Genomic DNA, 12,717 nt, shown 5'->3' with positions numbered 1-12,717 from the left:
GTCAGTTGGAGAACACACAGAGGGAGACTAGGCAGTTCGATTTCTGGAGCGGGGTTAGCTGAGAAATTTGAACTAGGGGTTTGGGGCGTAGTAGGAGGCAGCAGATACAGAACAGAGAGTCGGGATCAGCACCAGAAGACCAGCACAGAGGTTGGAGAGGCAGACGCAGAGGCAGCAGACTGCGCAGTCACTGGAAGGCCTGTGTGGGTGACGCAGAGAGGCCCAGTGCTGACGTAGAGAGGCAGGGGCTAACGTAGTAGGTTTGGGAATTGCATAGAGGCCAGTAATCCTAACGCTGAGGTTGGGAGAAGTGCTGGAGAATTTGTTCTCTGTTGGGTAAGCCAATTTGGCACCCAATTGTACTGAAGAATTGCTGAATAAAAAAAATCCTCCTATCCTGCACCGGTTTTCCTGCATTGGGTTTTTCTAGGGAAATTTGTCCAAAATATCTGTTGATGTGTTGATTCTTGTGCATGTGTTTGTTTCTGTATTATGGTGTGATATCTGCAGCAGAATTTATTTTAATGTTTACTAAAGGGTTTTCCGTAAATAACTTATTGGCAAATAAGTAGGTAAAATAAATCAATTGTTGCAGTGATAGAATTTTCACATGGTATCACAGGAAGTAATCAGAGACAGGAAGGGAAAATCAATTATGGGTCGAGACTATGATGCAGAGGCATCTACGTCAGGAGACTTGCACAGATTTTTAGCAAATTGCACAAGAGACAGTGACTTCGATTTCTCTATGTTGGCTTCCAGGCTGGAGGAAGAAGTGGCTTGTGTGACTAGCTCTGCATCATCAAAAGTATGGTATATAGACAATGGAGCCTCTTGGCATATGATGGGAATCCAGGAATGTTTCTCTGATTATCAGGAGAGGATGAACTTTCAGATCACCATGGGGAACAAGGCAAAATGTACTCTAGTAGGAAGGGGTACCATAGTTTTTCAAACAGACACAGGAGAGCGGTTCCATTCTACCAATGTGTTGCATGTACCAGGATCCGTGTCGCAACATCAAGGCAAAGGCTATGACGTTTTCTTCATAAAAGAGAAAGTATACGTCAAACACCCAAGCTGTAAAAAGAAAGTGCAAGTCGGGATCAAAAGTAACAGGTTGTATAGAGTACAACTAGAATCACCAATGGCACTAATAGGCAGTCATGCAGACAAGGATTTGAACGAACTATGGCACAGAAGAATGGGACATTTGCACCATGGGGCTCTGAGAATTCTCAAAAACACTGTAACAGGAGTTCCGGATCTTAGTACGAAACAAGATGATGTATGTAGAGGATGTGCTCTAGGAAAGTATGCTAAAACAACATTTCCTAGAAGTAAGAATAGGGCTAAGAGTGTACTAGGATTGATACACTCAGATATCTGCGGACCTATGTCCACTAAAGCTCTTAGTGGTGCTGAGTACTTCCTTACCTTCATTGATGACCACTCAAGGAAAACTTGGATTTATTTTCTGAAAACCAAGGATGAGGTTTTTTGTCGATTCAAAGAGTTCAAGGCTTTGGTGGAGAATCTGACTGGGAAGAAAATAAAAGTTTTGCACTCAGATAATGGTGGAGAGTATGTCGATAAGGACTTCACTGATTTTTGCGCTAAGGAGGGCATCAGAAGAGAGTGGACAACTCTTTACAATCCGGAGCAGAATGGAGTAGCAGAAAGGAAGAACAAGACTATTGTAGAAGCAGCTAGGGCCATGATGTATGATCAAGATATGCCAAAATTCTTGTGGGAAGAAGCATGCAACACAACAGTCTATGTTCAGAACAGGACTCCTCATCGGGCATTGGGCAAGATTACTCTAGAGAAAGTTTTCACAGGGAAGATGGCTAAAGTCAGTCATTTCAGGATATTTGGGGTCTTAGCATATTGCCGCGTACCCAACGAAAAGAGGAAGAAGCTGGATCAAACTGCAAAGAAAGGATATCTAGTGGGATATAGCGAGAACACTAAGGCATACAAAATCTATCTTCTAGGGAGCAAGAAGGTAGTAGTTTGATGAGATGTGAAGTTCATGGAGGACAGGGCTTTCAGAAAATCTCGAGAAATGCCTTCCGAGGAGCAGTCAAAAGAGGAGCCGTTGGTCAAACCTCTTCAACCAACGGAAGTAAAGAATTCTTCCTCGGATCAGGAAGAATCTCAGGATGAGGAGGAGCTAACAGAAGCACTTGCTAGTAGAGGAAGAACGAGCAGGGAACTTCGTCAGATTTTGCGAGATGCAGAGGACTTCATTGATGCGCCAAGGAACAATAAGAGGGAGCGAAAACAACCAAATAGATATCAGGCATTAGTAGCTCAGGATGGGGAGCCTGCCAGTTTTTAGGAGGCAGCTCAACATCAGGTTTGGCTGGATGCGATGGTAGAGGAGTACAACTCCATAATGGTGAACGATGTCTGGGAGGTAGTGCCAAGGCCTCAAGATAGATCAATGGTAGGTTCGAGATGGATCTACAAGATTAAATACGCTGTAGACGACAGTGTTGAGAAATACAAAGCCAGGTTTGTGGCTAAGGGGTATGCTTAGAAGGAAGGAATTGACTACGAAGAGACCTTCGTCCCAGTAGGCAGGTATACATCTATTAGAACCGTGATATCTCTTGCAACACAGATGGGGTGGGAGATTCATCAGATGGATGTCAAAACGACATTTCTAAATGGAGTGATAGAAGAAGAGGTATACATTGAACAACCAGAGGGCTTTGAGGCACATGAGAATAAGTCTCATGTATGCAGATTGAAGAAAGCCTTGTATGGGCTGCAACAAGGACCTAGAGCATGGTATGGTTGAATCGATGGCTACTTGTAGAAGATGGCATTTGTCAAGAGTAATGCAAATCCAAATCTCTACTATCTGGTTGTAGAGAATGAGCCATCTTAGTATTGTATGTGGATGATCTCTTTCTGATAGGATCATCCAAACTCATCGAGGACTTCAAGAAGAATTTAGCCACGGAATTCGATATGAAGGATTTGGGACAAATGCATTATTTTCTAGGGTTGGAAGTTTGGTAGCAAAAGGGGGAGATCTTCCTTAGGCAAGGGAGATATGTTACAAAAATCTTGAAGGGATTTAGGATTGATGACCATAGACCCATGGCTACTCCAATGATTACCAATTGGAAGAAGATTGATGCATCAAAAGACAAGGATGTTGATCCCACCTTATACAGACAACTCATAGGGTCCTTGATGTATCTGGTCAATACCAGGCCTGACATTTGTTATGCTGTCAACACCCTCAGTCAGTTCATGGTGGAACCAAAGAGGGCGCATTGGGCAACAACCAAACATGTTCTCAGATATATACAGGGAACAATCGATTATGGACTCTTGTACACCAGGAGTAAGGATATCAGATTGAGTGGATTTACTGATGCAGATTGGGCAGGAAGTTCAGTGGATCGGAAAAGTACCTCTGGGTACTGTTTCAACATTGGATTAGGAATGACCTCCTGGTGCAGTAGGAAACAGAAATCCGTGGCTCTGAGCTCAGCAAAGGCAGAATATATGGCCGCAAGCACAGCTTCGTGTGAGGCCATATGGCTTAGAAAACTGCTTGTGAACCTATTCAGAAGAAAGATGGAGGCGACCAGGATCATGTGCGATAATCAGAGTTGCATCAAGCTCTCTGAGAATCCAGTGTTTCACGATCGGTCAAAGCATATTGATATCCGATGTCACTTTGTCAGAGACTATGTCCAACGAGGAGCTGTACAGTTGAGCTACACTCCTACAGGAGAACAGGTGGTAGACATCCTTACCAAGGCCCTTGGAAGAACCAAGTTTGATTATTTCAGGGAGAAGATGGGGATGATGAAGAATCCATTTCAGTAGCAGAAATGGGTATGATGTTGCAGTGCAGTGGCAGTCAGCAGTAGCACGATGCAACATGATGAGAAGGAGTTTGCAGTGCAGATGCAGTGTTGGGAAGAAGGACCAGTAGCAGCACGGATGCATAGGGAGTTGCAGTGCAGATACAGTGTTGGGAAGATGGACTAGCAACAACACGGATGCAGAGGGAGCTGCAGTACAGATGTAGTAGTGGCACTGATAGAGCCATGGGCAACAGTACAGGATGCAATAGTGTAGAGGATGTTGGGCAGGGAGGCTTAGCATCAGCATAGGTACCGATGCCGTATGATCAGCGTAATGTTTAGTGTGGAGTATTACTACAACACAATCCTCGCTAAGAGGGAGTGTTGATTTGGGGTAGCATCGGATGTGCTCTAGCCATGAAAATTGGTGGAGAGGCTAAAGCACACGAGATCTCCAAGACCCAGAAATGGTTTGGGCAAATTCTAACCGGTTTGGGAGATATTAAAATAATTAATATTTTAATGGATTTCCTAAGTCTAAACTTAGGAAAAATAAAATATTAATGGGTATTAATAAAAAACTGGGTTAGAAGGTTCCAAACGTCATGGATTAAGCCAAATCTAATCTTAGCCATTGATTAGAGATTTAATCTCGGCTATTGAAGGACCAACAGGAAAAGCATAAGAAGAGGCATGAGGGTCAGTTGGAGAACACACGGAGGGAGACTAGTCAGTTCGATTTCTGGAGTGGGGTTAGCTGAGAAATTCGAACTAGTGGTCTGGGGAGCAGCAGGAGGCAGCGGGTATGGAACAGAGAGTCGGGATCAACACCAAAAGACCAGTGCAAAGGTTGGAGAGGCAGACGCAGAGGCAACAAACTGCGCAGTCACTGGATGGCCTGCGTGGGTGACGCAAAGAGGTCCAGTGCTGACGCAGAGAGGCAGGGGCTGCCGCAGTAGGTCTAGGAATTGCGTAGAGGTCAGTAAGCTTGACTCTGAGGTTGGGAGAAGTGCTAGAGAATTTGTTCTCTATTGGGTAAGCGAGTTTGGCACCTAGTTGTACTGAAGAATTGCTGAATAATAAAATCCTCCTATGTTGCACCGGTTTTCCTGCATTGGGTTTTTTTGAGGACATTTGTCCAAAATATCTGTGTTGATGTGTTGATTCTTGTGCATGTGTTTGTTTCTGTATTATGGTGTGATATCTGCAACAAAATTTATTTTAATGTTTACAGAAGGGTTTTTCATAAATAACTTATTGGCAAATAAGTAGGTAAAATAAATTAGTTGTTGCAGTGATAGAATTTTCACAGTTACTTCTAAGTTCAAAATGTAATTGCATCTTAAGTGTATGCTGAGACTGAGGGTGATTCTTTAAGATCCTCTTCTTCACAAAAATACCGAGATTGTATGCTTGAGATAGAGGTATGTCGAGAGTGTATTTCACCGCATATATTCTAAGACTGGGACTGTGTTTTAGCATGCCTAGACAGTGCTTTATTGAGACTGTGAGGAGGCTGAAACATCACCGAAAAACACAAAGATCCTTCCATCCGAAAAACCTGAACTCCTACACTTATCCGAAATTTCTGAGTCACTGTACCCATCTGAGATTTCAGAGGATCCGAGTTCTGTACCCCTGTTCTGCGTAGACCTTAATGGGGTATATATAGTGGTTCATCTTCCATATTATCTGACGTGTCCTTGTGAACCGTGGTGTCTATTCATTGAACTGACATGTCATCTCTATATATTATGAAGTCGACTTGACTGTCTTTCACATCGTGTTGCTGGCAGCCTTCTTCTTTGGAAGATGGTGCTTGTCTTGGAGGGCTCCTTGACCCTAGGTTGACCCATGTACATTACATAAATGCTCAAGAAGAGCTCTTTAACATAACTTTGACTCTTTCACTTTCCTAGACCTATGGAATGAGCAAGAAACTCATTCATATAATTTATAAAAATAATATTTTTTTGTCTTGACGAGTACAAATATCAAAATTATATTGACAAATACCGAACCTAGTTACACTTTTTTTCAACACAGGGGACATTGACTGAGGTGACAGTGGGTCCTTGTCCCATTGTTGGCACTTGATCTAGTAGTATTCCCTTTGGACCCCTCCTAAATTAGGCAGTAACATTTCCCTTATCATGTGTGTGGCAATATTTTGATTTATTCCAGGAACTGATGTTGTTGAGTTAGTTACATAATCTTCACTTGAAATTTTCATTGTTTGAACCACAACATCTGAATGTGTTTTCTCTTCAACTGGCTTGTCTTTTTCTTGAGTTGTGAAAATTCACTAGATCGGTATTCAATTCTTTCTCTTCAACTTGAATTTCTACATTTAAAGATTTTGATTTTTCCTTCTCATTACGGTGTTGCACCTTGTTTTCCAACGACTTACTTGTCCTTCTTAAGATTCTTAATTTGCATTAGTAATTTTTCACTATGGTCCTTAAGCCGAGAAACTTCTTCATTTTTGTCAGCGGTGATTTTGTCAACTTCCCTTTGCATATTTTGTAGTTCTTTTTTACCTTCTTGAAAATTTGCTTTTGAAATATCTTGTATGTCTTCTGGTGTTATTGAATTTGGCTTCAATATAACATTTTGTAGTGTTATTTTTTTCTCTTTGTATTAAAATGTCAAAAACTTCTTCTTCGTTCAGAAAATTTACCCATTGCCTTGTGCAAACATAAGAAATAATAATGGAATGCAAGTAATAGCACTTGCTAATGGAAACTAAGTTAAAGAACAAAATTGATTCACCATATGGTATCTTAAACATGCAATCAGGGGCTCCATCTTTTGTAACTGATTTTTTAATCTAATATCCTCTTAATTTATATGGGATAGATGATCGTTTCTCGTTATGGTCATTGTTAATGAACATCTTGCCACCGTTAATGAACATCTTGCCACCTACTTGGAATACAAAAAGATTCAGAAGAACTTCATTTGTAATGTGTTTGAATCATGTTATACTATGTGGCAGTTAATGTGGCATTTCTGTTGGGTATAAGAGTCATCGTCAATACCATGGATACCTTGTTCACAGGTCTTCCGTTTGGCAACCATAAAGTGATACATTCAATCATTGTTTATAGCTTCTTCCTAGAACTCTGGTTGATATCCATATTATACTATTTTAGAGTTTAAAGGAAATGATATGAAGTTTTAGGTTTTTTCAGGAGCCAATTTTTGACAATTTATTGCTCTGCAAGCCTAGAAAAGTCTCAAACAATTCTAACTGTTGCTGTTCATTGCTAGGCCTTTTCTCAAAAGATTTTTTATTTTTGTCTTTTTCCACACGTTGTTGGATCATAAGCTATCCCCAGCTCAAATTTTATGGGATGGCCCTATCACTGATGACCACTTGTCTTTTGACATTGAATTTTGTTGTTCAATGCATTAACCTTGATGCTTGTTTAATGCAATGTAGATGTTGCTTAATATTTCTTATATTTCTGTATAAATATAAGATTAGGAATATAATTTCACATTTCTAAACTTTGTTATTAGGTCCATGAGGGGGCAGTTGAGGATGTTTCGTGGCATTTGAAACATGAATATCTTTTTGGATCTGTTGGAGATGATTGCCATTTGCTTATATGGGACACACGTACGGCTGCACCTAACAAGCCTCAACATTCAGTTGTAGCTCATGAGAGTGAGGTATGATACTATCAGATAAAAAGACTTGACTTTATTTGCGGGATTAGAAAGACTTACTTGACTTTCTTCATGGGATTATGGAGTATTTGAGCAATGTTAAGGAAATTTCATGTGTTTAAACATTCCATCCCCAGTGCACATTGAGTCATTGTGGGGTTATTGGACTGTATGAGGTTAGGGTAATGTTTCTGAATAATGGTTGTAATGCTAACATGTACTTCCCTTTATAAGTTATTTTGATTTATTTGACATTTTATGAAATGATGATTTTTTAAATGATAATTAATGGTTTAACCTTAGTACTGTAGATCATTTGTTATTTCCTGGTTAATTTGTTAGGAATGCATCATAAGCCTTTGGAAAACGAAACTTCCCAAATCTATTTTTCCAACAGATTTTTAATTGTAAATATATATTAGTCACTCTTTTCTTAATAGAAAATATCCTGTACGTTTTTTGAAAATTTCAGAAAGCAAATCTAGACATTTGTGTTTTGTTGGATTTTTCAGTTAATGGCACTTCTGATAGCCTATTTCTGCCTCATAAGTTTTTTAAAATACTAATAGCACAAGAATGCATCCCTGGGGGTGGGTCAAGTGTCTTCTACATTTCTTACATCCCAAGGATGGTGGACAGGTAGGAAATTCCCCACTATCCCCAAGACAAATGAAATGTATGGGCATCCCCAGTCTAATGTGGACATCTAAAGAATTTCCCTTGTCCTGGGGGGACACTGGAACTTCTGCTGGAAATAAAAAAGAACAGTAAACAAAGTTTCTTTTATTTTGAATGTTTTCCTCTTTCTTATTATGGAAGTGCTTCATTGGTCAATATAAATTTCTCACATGCTTTGAAAGCCTAAGAATTTATTTTGAAAGTCAAGGGAGGCAAGGACAACAAGAAGAACCAATGTTACATTTATCATTATTGACAATTTATCAGCGGGGGTCCAAAATTTAAATTATCGGCAATATTCGGGAAAATATCGGGAAACTTAAAAAAATACAAAAATAATCTTTTTTTCTTCAAATTTTCAACTTCTAAAACAACACCAACATCAAATAAACACATTGCTACATAAATATGAAAATAAAATCGATATATAAGATGTATAAGATGTCAAGTGATATAGTAGATATCGATATTGAAATATGGTATTTGTCCTGAGTCATAAGATCTAATAGAATGATACAAAATGTAATGTTCCTTTTTTGGTGTTCCTTATGACATGGTTAGGATGGACTTTCAGAGTTGGGGGTAGACAGGTGACAGGCGTAGGTTGGTGTCATCAGCGGGCCCAAGAGCTTTTGGAGGGGTTTTGAGGAGTTTCTATGAGGTCTTATGGCATTCACTTGGTCTATTTCATCATCCACACAGTTTGCCTTTTGTTCCGGCGCATTCCGACAACTTTCAGAAAACAAAGTTATTATTGGGCCCGACTCAATTAATTACGCTTAAGGTGGCATTCCGGGGCAAATACTTGACAGAACGCCTTAGTGTAATAGCTTGTTGGAACCGGAACGAGAAGATCTACATGAAGGGATGGTTAGATGTGCATGTCAGTGACCTGAGGAGACATGGTGGCCAATTTACCCTTTTCCCGCATTAAAAATGTTGACACCTAATCTTCATGATTGGGGGAATTTGTAAATAAATAAATCAGGAATGTGAACAGTCATCGGGAGATGAACTGAACAATCACTCCTAATGTATATAACAACAACCTACCTATGGAATAATCAGACGAATCAGTTTTTCTGCCTTTGGAGAGTTACTGCCTGGCCTGACATGGTATCAGAGCCAGTTCTAAAAATAGTTGTAACTCCCTTCATCTCTGCCACTGCCTCTGTCCTGAGCGCTGCCACTGCCTCTGTCCTGAAATAGTCTACCACTGCCTCAGTCTTGAGCGCTGCTCTGCCTCTGTCGATGGCCTGACAGGTCTGCATAGAGGCACCAACGCATCTCTGGGCATGTCAGGCTCATTTCGCTCTCACGTGACCGAGTTGCGAATTCTCTCATACACACAACGCCTTGAACCATGGTGACTTGTAAATTCCTTAGAACTTACACATGATTGCTTCAAGCATTTGTATATCCCAGATTTTGAGTACGCGGGCTTAAATGTGAAGTCAAGGGACGATTGCTTCAAGCATTTGTATATTCCAGATTCTGAGTACACGGGCTTAAATGTGAAATCAAGGAACGATTGCTTCAAGCATTTGTATATTCCAGATTCTAAGTACGCGGGCTTAAATGTGAAGTCAAGCTATAATCGTCCGCATCGTAGACAGTACTTCATTTAATTTAATTTCTTTGACGTATTGGTGAAGGCTTTCCGGAAAGAGAGCATAGCTATCGCCAGTGGAAGTGGGAGTTCCAGAACGGAGAAGCCTCCTTGTACGCCGCTGAAAACTGGACAGAATCCTTTCTTTCCCATGTGGGCTGCAACACAAGTTTTGAAAGTTTAAATAAATTTTTAGTGCTGACGGCAAGGTCACAGCGTTTTGAATGCGCAGTCGTATTAATGCTTGAATATTAATGCGCAGTCGTATTAACGTTTGAATGTTGAATGCGCAGTGGTATTATCGTTTTGAGTTTTGAATGCGTTTGAATTATTGGACGTTGTTTAACGCTGTCCCATTGAACTGTGGCTTGAATGATATATATATTGACCAGCATATATATATATTGACCAACATATGTTTTGAATGCGCTGTCCCATTGAACTGTGGCTTGAATGATATATATATTGACCAGCATATATATATATATATATATATATTGAATAGTTTGTAGAATGGAATATGGTGGATATATTATATGAGGATCCTTGGAGGGATTTGAAGAAACAGTACATAAAAGTATTTGAAATTTTTTTGCCCTTTTGAGTACAATTTCACTGTATATCAGCAGAAGAATTTTTTCTATCAGCAGAAGTTTTTTTTTTACAGAATGCATTCAATCATCTCTATGGTAGGAATAGTTCTCACTGGCAAGGAGAACTATCCTGAATGGTCCTGGATGATAAAACACACCTTCATCTTCAATGAGTTGTGGAAAGGAGTGTGTCGGAGAAGGAGACAATGACCCAGTACAGCCTACCTCAGAGAAAGAACTCGTCATTTGGGAAAACAAGAACAACAAAGCTTATGCATTAATCGCAGCATCTGTAAATGAAGAGGTGAGTCGCCATATTTCATCATATTCAACTGCCTTTGAAGCTTTACAAAAGCTGAAAGAACTCTATGACTCACATTCTGGATTGGAAGTTGTTCAGCTCATAATTAAACTCTTCACTCTTGAATTGAAAAATAATGATCCTCTTGCTCTTGCATCTGAAGTAAAGTCTATAATGCATGATATCAAATCCACTAAGGTTGAATTGGATATTCCTCTTATTGCTTTTCTCAAGGCACTTTATCCTACCTACTCCAATTATCTTGGGTCTTTACAAGCAAATGGAAATCTTAAAGATATAACCTTTGACTCTCTTGTGAAAAAGTTTGCTGAAAGAGAGAAAGCCTTTGGAAAGAAGACAGCTCCTGAATCTTCTGAAGAGACTGTGTGCCTTGCTCATAAAGAAAAGCATCCTGCTCAAGATTCTACAAGAGGAAGAGGTGGACGAAGAGGAAGAGGAAGATACTTCAGAGGCAGGGGGGCAGACATTCTCAAGGAGAAAAGGAAGATCTGCATTGCATTCGCTGCAAACGAAATGGATCACATGATGCTTCTACATGCAAGCTACCATGGAACAAAATTGAGCAGAAAAGAAACCAGCAGAAAGGTAAAACTGATGATACAGACAAAGGTAAAGCACCTGAATCCGCTCACTATATTGAGGCACAATGTAACATTGGAGTAAATGAAGATTTGTTTAATGCTTCACTTGCTTCTTCGAAAAATGATTGGTTGCTTGATTCAGGAGCAACCTGTCATATGACTCACAGAAAATATTTTTTTGAAGATTTCACTGACAATGTTGATGGAGCAGTATACTTTGCAGATCAGTCAAAAATCAAGCCATCAGGGCTTGGCACAATCAGGCTTAAACTGCCTGGTCTTCCAGACTTTCTTCTGGATCATGTTCTATATCTCCCACAACTCAAGAGAAACTTGCTGTCCTTGGTCCACATCCACCAGCAAGGTCACTCCATTCATATGTTTGATGGTAAGCTTGAGGTAAGAAAAGCATCTGACCACTCATTTGTCATGAGGGGAATAGAAGAAGAAAGACTTCTCAAACTGCAAGGAACCTCTGCTCATGCACAACATTTATCATATATTTCTCATCATGAAGAAGGTACACTTCCATCAAGTTTATTATGGCATGCTAGATTTGGACATTTAAACTATGACAGTCTCCGCTTATTGAAGAAAAATGGTGTTGCTGGTTTGCCTACAATTCCTAGGAAACATAAGCAATGTGATGCTTGCATTCTAGGAAAGCATAGCAAACAGTGTTTTCATGATTCACATTCAAGAGCACATAGGAAGCTTGAACTCATTCATTCAGATTTATGTGGTCCAATGCCTGTTCCTTCTGCAAATGGAAATAAATATATCATGATATTTATTGATGATTACACCAGAATGTGTTGGGTTTATTTAGTGAAGAACAAATCTAATGCTTTTCAAACATTCAAGAATTTTCATAAATGGATTGAAAATGATGCACAATTTCATATTGGGTCTATTCGCACTGATAATGGAAAAGAATATACATCAAATGAATTTGAACACTATCTTCGCCAACATGGGATCAAACATCAAACAACTGTGCCTTATAATCCCCAACATAATGGTGTAGCTGAAAGAATGAATAGAACAATCTTGAATATGGTACGATCCATGCTTTTCTTAAAAAATGTAAAGATAATGTTTTGGGCTGATGCTGTTCTATGTGCTGCATTATAAAGAATAGATGTCCATCTAATGCTATAAGAAACAAGACTCCTTATGAATTGTGGTATGGACATGTTCCTTCGGTAAAACATCTCAGGATCTTTGGTTCCATCTGTTATACTTTGATACCAAAGGTACATAGAAACAAACTTGGTGCTAGAAGTCGTAAGTGTATCTTCCTGGGGTATTCAAACACCTCTAAAGCATACCGCCTCTATGATGAAGTAAATAAAAAGTTTGTTGTATCTAGAGATGTCATTTTTCTTGAATCATCCAAATCTGACAATGTTGTTGAGCAGCA

The 12,717-nt window shown here is 39.6% G+C and overlaps 1 protein-coding gene across 1 annotated transcript in view; it reads left to right on the top strand.

The window, feature by feature from the left end:
• Positions 1-7,365: 7,365 nt before the first annotated feature.
• Positions 7,366-12,717, top strand: part of LOC149204490 (histone-binding protein MSI1-like) — a 161,572-nt gene continuing 156,220 nt past the window's right edge. The window contains exon 1 of the mRNA XM_089394729.1: positions 7,366-7,514. The gene's annotated coding sequence lies outside the window, so the exon portion shown is untranslated. The remainder of the gene's footprint in view (positions 7,515-12,717) is intronic.

The sequence above is a fragment of the Pinus tabuliformis genome, chromosome 1_2 (genome assembly GCF_031772625.1).
Source record: "Pinus tabuliformis cultivar Carrire ecotype Pingquan chromosome 1_2, CPIR1, whole genome shotgun sequence".
NCBI classification, from domain to species: domain Eukaryota; kingdom Viridiplantae; phylum Streptophyta; class Pinopsida; order Pinales; family Pinaceae; genus Pinus; species Pinus tabuliformis.
The sequence above is the reverse complement of the archived record's forward strand: the minus strand, read 5'-3'. Positions and strand labels throughout refer to the sequence as shown.